This window comes from Camelus dromedarius, chromosome 3, assembly GCF_036321535.1.
Source record: "Camelus dromedarius isolate mCamDro1 chromosome 3, mCamDro1.pat, whole genome shotgun sequence".
In the NCBI taxonomy this organism is placed as follows: Eukaryota; Metazoa; Chordata; class Mammalia; order Artiodactyla; family Camelidae; genus Camelus; species Camelus dromedarius.
In genome coordinates, this window is record NC_087438.1 from 20,060,203 (window position 1) to 20,069,065 (window position 8,863).

The 8,863-nt window shown below is 36.4% G+C and overlaps 1 pseudogene; it reads left to right on the forward strand.

Moving 5' to 3' along the window:
* Positions 1 to 2,023: 2,023 nt before the first annotated feature.
* On the forward strand, positions 2,024 to 3,190 carry LOC105093626 (annexin A11-like; annotated as a pseudogene).
* Positions 3,191 to 8,863: the final 5,673 nt, after the last annotated feature.

Sequence of the window (8,863 nt, forward strand, 5' to 3'; positions counted from 1 at the left end):
TTAAATAGTAAAATCCATCACTTGCCTTTTCCTAGGACTTTCCCAGTTATTTTTATGAAAATGCCAATTGTTAATTTTTTTACAGCTTTTTTGAGACATATTAATATGGTGCTTTGTGCAAGTTTTAGGTGTACAATGTGTTGATTTGATACATTTATGTATTGCAAAATAATCACCACCATAGTGTTAGCTAACACCTGCATCATCTTACTTAATTACCATTTTATCCCTGTAGTGAGAACATTTAAGATCTTTCTTAGCAAATTTCTTGTGTATGATACAGTATTATTAACTATAGTCACTATGCTATGCATTATATTCCTAGAGATAATATCAATTTCAATCATGTTAATATTCAAAATAAAAATGATGTGTTATACAAAGTTTAAAGGCATAATTTTCATACAAGAGTAAGAATATTGAATATATTCTGAAGAATTTCCTTAACTACATTTTAAAAGCAAATCACATTAGCAAGAAAAATAAAATATGTTGCTTAATTGTGATGTCCTCAAAAAATGCTATTATCCTTCTGAGAGAATTCTTAGGAAGGTGTGCTTTAATTTGCTTTCACTATTCCAATCTTGATCACAGAAAATAAGATTATGTGATCCATAACTTCTGAAGTTCAGACGAAATTTTTTTATAACTTTTGATAACTTCCCTTCATATAAATACTCTAAAGCATTTAGAAATAAAGGAGAAAATTTTAATAAGTCTCTGTCATAAACATTACATCTTTTCTATTACCTGATTATAAAATACTGTTGAATTTTTTAAGCTTTTGTTTTTCAAGTTTGACAGACTAAAAGCTATCAATACTACCATGTAATTAATCTAAAACAAATTGAGATAAATTGTCCGTGATGTATTAATAAAAGTTCTGTCAAAACATGAATTGTGCATATTATAGGTTTATTCATCTCCAGGTAAAAAAATAACAGCTTTTTCTTTCTTGTTTTCTTAACTCTAAACCATGATTTATATCAGGTAATGTCTGAAGCTACAAAGAAAAACAAAATAAATTGGTGTACTTTATAAATATAAGGACTGTTTTTTTTTTTTTAATGTTAACTTCATGCATGTGCAGTAAAGGCTACAGTGTAACATTTCAACCTGTGAATGGATTAATTTTATTCAAAGCTATCCTTTATCTTGAAATGAGGCCATTAACTCTACCCTACTGGTATAAGAGCAGTTACTTATTAATGTATGTAACAAATAGGACCTTATTCATTGCCCATTATTTCTTTCATTATAACGTTTCATAAAAATAGATATATGGAAATCCTAGCATAATGCTATTATTAACTATAATACACTACCAACACAATCTATTCTCAGTGCTCCACCTCTCATTTTATTTCACATCTTACTTTCCAGAAAACTCAAATGTAAACTTTGCTAAGAGTGAGTTTCTTGAATCTTCACAATCTAATATATATACATCAGTCAAAGAATTTTTTTAATGGGATTAAGCACCCAGGTACACACTCTTCCCTTAGGAAGATTTTTACTCACTATACATTTGGAAAGCAAAGGATCTGGTAAAATTTAGGTGATCATTTGCAAGTAAAAATTCTGCACCTCAGTGAGGTCAAGGAGGAGGATATAAAATGCCCTGCCCTCATTTAAGTCTCTCAAGTGGCCCTAGACCCAAGGTGCCCTGCCCAGGACACCCACAGAGGTAGCTGCTCCCGGCCATGTCATCTTTTGTCCTTCATGGCCCACTGCTCCTGTGGCCGGTGGCCAGATGTAGCCATGGACTGACTACACAAGCTATCCCCAGCTGGCGAGTGGCTAACAGTCCACTGCACCAGGTGGCCCTGGACCAGGTGGTGTCATCTGGCTGGAAAACAAGGCCAACTATGCAGGGCAGTTCAACCAGGACTGCCTCTTAGGAATGGTAGCTAACAGGTCTGGGATGTTCAGAGAAGCCAACATGCTAAACCTGTAGCTTTGGGCCTTCTGGTCTCCCCCGCGGTTTTGGGAAGTCTCCTTCTGCCCCACGGCCAGTTTCTCCATGTGGAATGTACACGTTTACCAAGGGAAGCCCATTTTCAGGGACCCCAGCGTCAGGCCAGCCCATGCTGCTTTCTGGTCAGAAGCCCCCAGGAGCCAACCCTGGGCAGCTGTCAATGCCACCTCCAGAGCAGCAGCAGCAGCCGGGGCCAGGCTACCCAGGACATCCACAGTCTGGACCTGTCAACCCCCAGCCCAATTTGGAAATCAAGTCACCATCATGTGTGCTCTTGGCTTTGACCCCTGCAGATGCCAAGGCCCCACAAAAGGCTATGAAACGTTAAGGACTTGGGGGCAGGCCGTCAACAGCTGCCTGGGGAGTGGCTCCAGCAAGCAGTGGCAGCAGATTCTCCTGTCCTGACAGCATACGGGGAGGATTTGAACAAAGATCTGAAATCTGAACTGCCAGGAACCTTTGAGAAGATAACTTAGTCTCTGATGAAGATCCTGGCCTCCATAATGTGTATGAGATAAAGGAAGCCCCCAAGAGGGCTGGCATGGATGAAGCCTGACTCAGGAAGTCCTCACCTCCTTCAGCAATGAGCACATCCGGGAACTGAGCAAAGCCTACAAAACAATATTCAAATAGACCCTGCAGAGGACCATTCAATGTGACATGTCAGGACACTTTCAGCAGCTCCTCATCTCTCTCTCTCTCTCTCTCTCTCTCTCTCTCTCAGGGAAACTGGGATGGTAGCACAAATGTGGTCATGTGACTAGTCCAAAGAGATGTCCAGAAACTGTATGCAACTGGTTGGAACTGCCTGGGAATAGATGAGTCCAAGTTCAAAGTAGCTCTGTGCTGGAGGAGCCAGACCCAAAGTGGCCGTTTTCAATGAGTATCAGCGAATGTCAGACAGGTTAGCGAGACACTAACAGCATCTGCCAGGAGATATCTCAAGACCTGGTGCAGGGAATGCTGGCATGGTGGGATGTGTGAGGGACACCGGCCTTCTTTGCTAAAAGGCTCTACAAGGCCACAGGGAAGCAGAAACAAAGGCCCAAGATCCTGATTCTCATTCTGGAGTCTCGCAGGAAGATGGACGTTCTGGATCACAGATTGGAGTGTGAGTGGCTGTGTAGTAAGTCGCTGTACCACGACATCTTGGGAGATACTCTGAAGGATCACCAGATGATTCTGGTGAAGATCTGTGATGGCAAAAACTGAGAGGTGACCCTGGTGGCTCCCTGCTGTCCACCTGCCAGCAATCGCAATGCCAGGAAAAGGCCTAAAGAATGCCTGTCTTTTCCTGGCAAATCCACAAAATAGCTCCCAACATGTCCCAGTGTGAACCATCCAGAGAGCCTCGGCTCTGTCCTCTGCCTGCCTCTCCTGATATTTGCATCGTGCTTGTGCTGATGGACGCGGGTCAGTCACCAGGTCCCTCAGGAGGTCTTTTCTTCCCCATACCACAGCCTTTTGCTGCTAAAGTTGATGTTTTATTTTGCTTGTGTGCTCTTGGCTTTATTTCAGTCATGTGATTTTATATTTTTATTTGAAGGCATTTGTTTATAGTCATTATCAGACAGATGTACACAAGCCTCTTTGCTGCATACACATTTTAGATGAGAGAGGGTGGATCAGGGACTACCATATCCTCATGGAGGAGTGAAAGGGAAAAGCTTCAAGGGTGACTTTTGAATCTGGTAAGAATGTCATGAAATTTGTTATTGCCAAACTCACTCCTTTGTAGAAAAAGGGGAAAAAATGATCAGAAAATAATCTGTTCCTTCTCCTATGAAGGAAGGCAGGGCTTCTTTAGTTTGGAGTGTGACTCAGACATGAATGATCACAGCCAAAAGCTGCTTCTAAATTAAAGTCAGCCAGGTCTGTAACATTCTGGAAAAAAAAAAAAAAAAACCAAACCTAAAATACAAAATATATATGAAAATTTTAAAAAAGACATAGAAATCAATACTCATTTTTATTAAAACATAAAGTAAATGGATATATATCAAACGCCTTATACTGATGGTCATCACCATAGTAAAAAGAGAAGGATAGAGATAAAAAGAAACAAAGACATAAATGAATAAAACAACAAAGCTGTTGGGTGAAGGGTTCAAAAGGTATAAACTTCTAGTTATAAAAGAAATGTCATGCGATGTAATGTACAGCATGGTGCCTGTAGTTAATAAAACTATATTGTACATTTGGATGTTGTTAAGGAAGTAGATCTCAAAAGTTCTCATCACAAGAAAAAAATTGTAACTGTGTGGTGATAGGTGTTAACTAGACTTAGAGTGTGATTATTTCTCAATACATACAAATATTAAATCATTATGTTTTATACCTTAAACTAATATAATATTCTATATCAATTATATCTCAATTGAAAAAAATTAAAAAGGTGTCTTTCATAGAGCAATGCCAATATTTCCTCTTGCAAGATACCCATGGAACTGCCTTAGTCAACTATTGCGTCAACAGTGGTATGTGACAAATAACACCCAGAATCTCAGTGATTTACAACAGTAAACATTCACTTGACTCATGTCTCTGTTGGTGCAATGGAGCAGCTCAATTTCAGGCTGTTGTTCAGCTTTCTGTGCTTTGGGGTCTTCCCATTCTCCTTGGACCAGCAGTAACCCAAGGTGTGCTCTTCTCATAGTACATGGTAGGGGCATGAGAGGTGGGGCAAAGCCTAGCAATTGTATTTAAGGACTTTGCTCCAATTGGTCCACTGAAAGTTGACTGGTCCAGTCATCTCTAATGGCCAAACCTAATGTCAGTTTGTCAGGGATGCAGGTTTTGCAATCTCTACCAGGAGGCAGAGCTATCTATATATGTTACATAGTATGGCTATATGTCCCTGTTTCCTGAAGAGTGGAGAATTAAGAACAATATTTAACCCATCACAAATGCACTGAAATACACACACTTCTATATAAAGTTGGTTTTTTTTTAAAGAAGTGGAAAATGCTGCATAAAACTTGTCAAAAATGAACCACAGTGTACTTTAAAATTAGACTACTTCTATATAAAGTCCTTTCTTCGTGTCATTCTTAATTCCTTTGGATAAAGGCAATTTTGAAATGCTCTTTTCTTTGATCTTTGTCCTCTAGCTGAGTAGTATACTTTCTCCCTCTTTTATTTTTCCAAGTTGCACATAACACCAGAAGGGTTTCCCAGTTTATAGACCTCTTTTCTGTGTTATGATCTGAGACGTTCTACCCTTCGGTGCTTCTGTATGCCTCTTAGAAGGAACAATAAGAAAATCTATAAAGAAAGGACATGGGGCACACATAATGTGTCAACTACTTAGAGTGTGTTTATTTTTAATACAATGTGTATATGCCACATAGAGTGACAATTTTAATTAATTTAAAACCATGTATTTGATAATGTTTCCATTATTATACACTTATTTTAGAGATCAGAGATTACTCAATATCTAACTAGTGACCTTGAAATCCTATCAAGCATTGGAGAAATTACTTAAAAATTTCTGCCTTGACCTAAGTTCATGTGAAATATTTTATTTCTAGCTTCTCTGACTTCCTTTTCTCAGCCTCTCTATACATTCACAGAAATAGTGCTTTCCTAACTTTGCCATAATTTACATTATTTCCTTCAAAAATACCTTTAGTTTTTGTCCTTGGAATTATGATCGTGGTTTTTCCTTAAATTTAAGGTGACTTCTTTTTAGTTCATACGTTCCGCACAATATTATTTGAATCCTTGAAAGTTATATCTCACACTCCATATCTACACACACACTCACACACACATACACACACCGACACTTACACCCTGATGGATATTTTAAAATACTAAAATACATAATTATACAGGCACTGCTGCTTGTCTATCCCCTTTCTGTAACCCCAACCATGCTTGATGACTGCAACACATTCCACCTGCAATTCATGTCATCCCTTTAGAGTGAACCTTAGGGAACTTAAAAAATTGTATGTAAAAACAATAACCAAAACAATCAGAAAGAATTTAAGAATGCTTATAAAATAATTGTATATATATAAACTCTATTTGAAAACTATTAGTAAATATATATGATGATCGATTTTCTGTATCAGCTAAGACATTAATATTAAATTGGGGAACATTGAAAAGGAAAATGAGCCTCCATAATGTGGATAAACCCCATCCAACCAGTTGAAGGCCTGAATATAACAAAAAGACCAGCCTTCCCTAGCAAGAGGGCATTTTCCTGCAGACTGCCTTTGGACTTCGTCTACACCGTCTCTTTCCTGGATCTGTGCCAGCCATCCTTCCAACTAGAGCTACACCATTGGATTCCCTGGGTCTCCAGACTGCTGGTCTTTGACAAGAACTGCACCATCAGCTCTCCTGAGTCTGAAGACTGCTGGGTCATACTGTAGATTAGGGCTTGCCAGCCTCCATAATCGCATGAGCCAATACCTTATAATAAATCTCTTTCTCTATACACCCACATCCTGTTGGTTCTTTTTAACTGGAGAATCCTGACCAACACAGCATATTTATTTTGTTTTAGTTTCATTGCAGATATCTGAACTCTTGCATGGAGTAGGTGTGCCTCTGTAGAATCTCCAATTTTTCCCTGTGTAATTACACATTCCTACCCCAGAACATCAGACACATTCCATGCTAACTATAAAAATGAAAATTCCTTTAAACTATTTCTCCAGTAAAAATACCTCCCACCCAATTTAAGATACAAAATACATAAAGAGAATTTTTTTTGAGAGAAAGTCTCATATTTTTCTAGAAATTAAACAAATTTAATGGGGATGTTTTTGACTTTTAGCCTTTTAATATTATACAGGATTTGCATTTTCTTAAACAATTTGATGTAACTAGAAACACTGAATTACATGGAATGAGACAAATTTCCAAACCACTCAACTCACTGAATCCTCAACAAAGTGGTAGCATTACCATTTTTCACACATTTTCTTTAGCACAGATAAATTATTAAATTTATAAATTATAGCACCACCCTCAACACAAACTCTCAGGCTTTACACCAAATAGTCATAGATACTCTTAATAGACATCATGACAATGGTTTACATTATGATACCTGATGCTATGGTCTGCACTCAATGGAGAAAGTAGCTGGCTGGTGTTCACTGCTACCTCCCTCACACTAAGTGACAGCACTTAGATCACAATCAATGTTTTCTCCATTTTAGAATAAAGAAGAGTTCAGTTTGAGGGAATTTCAGATCAAAAAAATTCATTCCATACTAAATGGGACAATTTTTTTTAACATTTTCAAGATGCTGATCTAAATTATTCATTGTTATACTATATTATCACCTTCACACAGGAAAATGAGAACTAAAACAAACATTCATCCAATGTAACAGGTCATCTGTGGAAAGATAATTAGTCATCCGTCCTAAGGAAACCAAGTTTTCCAGCTTGAACTGGTTGTGAAAATTATTTGTTCCACTTCATCATGTAGTTTGCTTGGAACATACTAGATCCACGTTAATTTCTAATGGAGTCATGAATCAGTGAATTATGTTAGTTAATAATAAGTGCTGACATAATATAAGAGTAATTTCTGTGGTGTTCAAAATATTAAACATTGCACACCTTATAAGGGAAGCATCCACAAACACAAATAGATTGTGTTTTCCTTTGAGAGATCATTGAAGATTCCAGTAAAAGAGTTTTCTTCATATATACACCACAAAAATTAAGAGGAGGCTAATGGCCTAAAGACTAACATAGTCCAGGTGTGATGGAGATGTATAATTTTGTCTCTCTTAACTTTTCTAGTGCTCGAGTTCCATTGCTCATTACTGTTTCTCATGTATAAACGAAGAAAAATCACTTGCTCTCATTTATAACAGCTAAGTGATTAGACATTGATGATGATGAGTTAGGCAAAAATTTCTGCAAATATGTTTTTCACTTAATGTCAAATAATTTATTAGTGAGGATGAATTAAGCAGATTGTAGATTATCACACTCTTCTTAGCACTGAAGTTTTCAGGGTTATTGCCATTTTTCTTTAGAAGTTCAGGGAAAAATGAAAAACTGAACAAGTAAAAATGTTAATAAATTATGACTATCTGCAAAATTGACAGAATTCTTTATAACTTGTGAGTGTTCCTCAGATATTTTACATCAGACTTTTTAATATAATATTAAGTATGAATGTCTTATTTAATATTTAAAATATCCATAGACTACTTCAAAAAAAGTGTACATCTCACTCAGTGATGCCTAAAAGCTTATTGATTTTTTTATACTATTTATACTTCGAGTCTAAAGCATCAGAATCTGTGATTTTTTCACTTGTTTTAATATAAAGTACTTACTGTGTATAAAAATTATACATACAAATTTTACTCAGTATAACCTTTCTCTATCCAGTGGAAAAATAAATTATTTAAATAATATGTAACAAGATTTTGAAGTTTTAAATGGCTTCCGATTTGACATCCCCAAGGTAAGGAAAGTAAATTTAAACTTTAAAAAAATAACCTCAGAAAAATATGGTAAATCCTAAACTAAAAGATACTACGAACATAAAACTTTTTTATTTAAAAATCAACAGAAAATGTCTGTAAAAAAACAGAAACAGACTTTCAGATATATAGAACAAACTAGAGGTTAACAGTGAGGAAAGGGAAGTGGGGAAGGTTGGATAGGAATATCAGATTAAGAGACACAGACTACTATGTATAAAATAAATAAGCAATAAGGATGTAGCCATTATTTTGTAATAATTCTAAATGGAGTGTAACCTATAAAATATTGAATCACTATATTGTATGCTTGAAACTAATATAATATTGGATGTCAATTATACTTAAAAAAATTCTACAAATTAAATAAAACATAAAAACCATCGTGTTTTAACCAGGCCTAAATCACTGT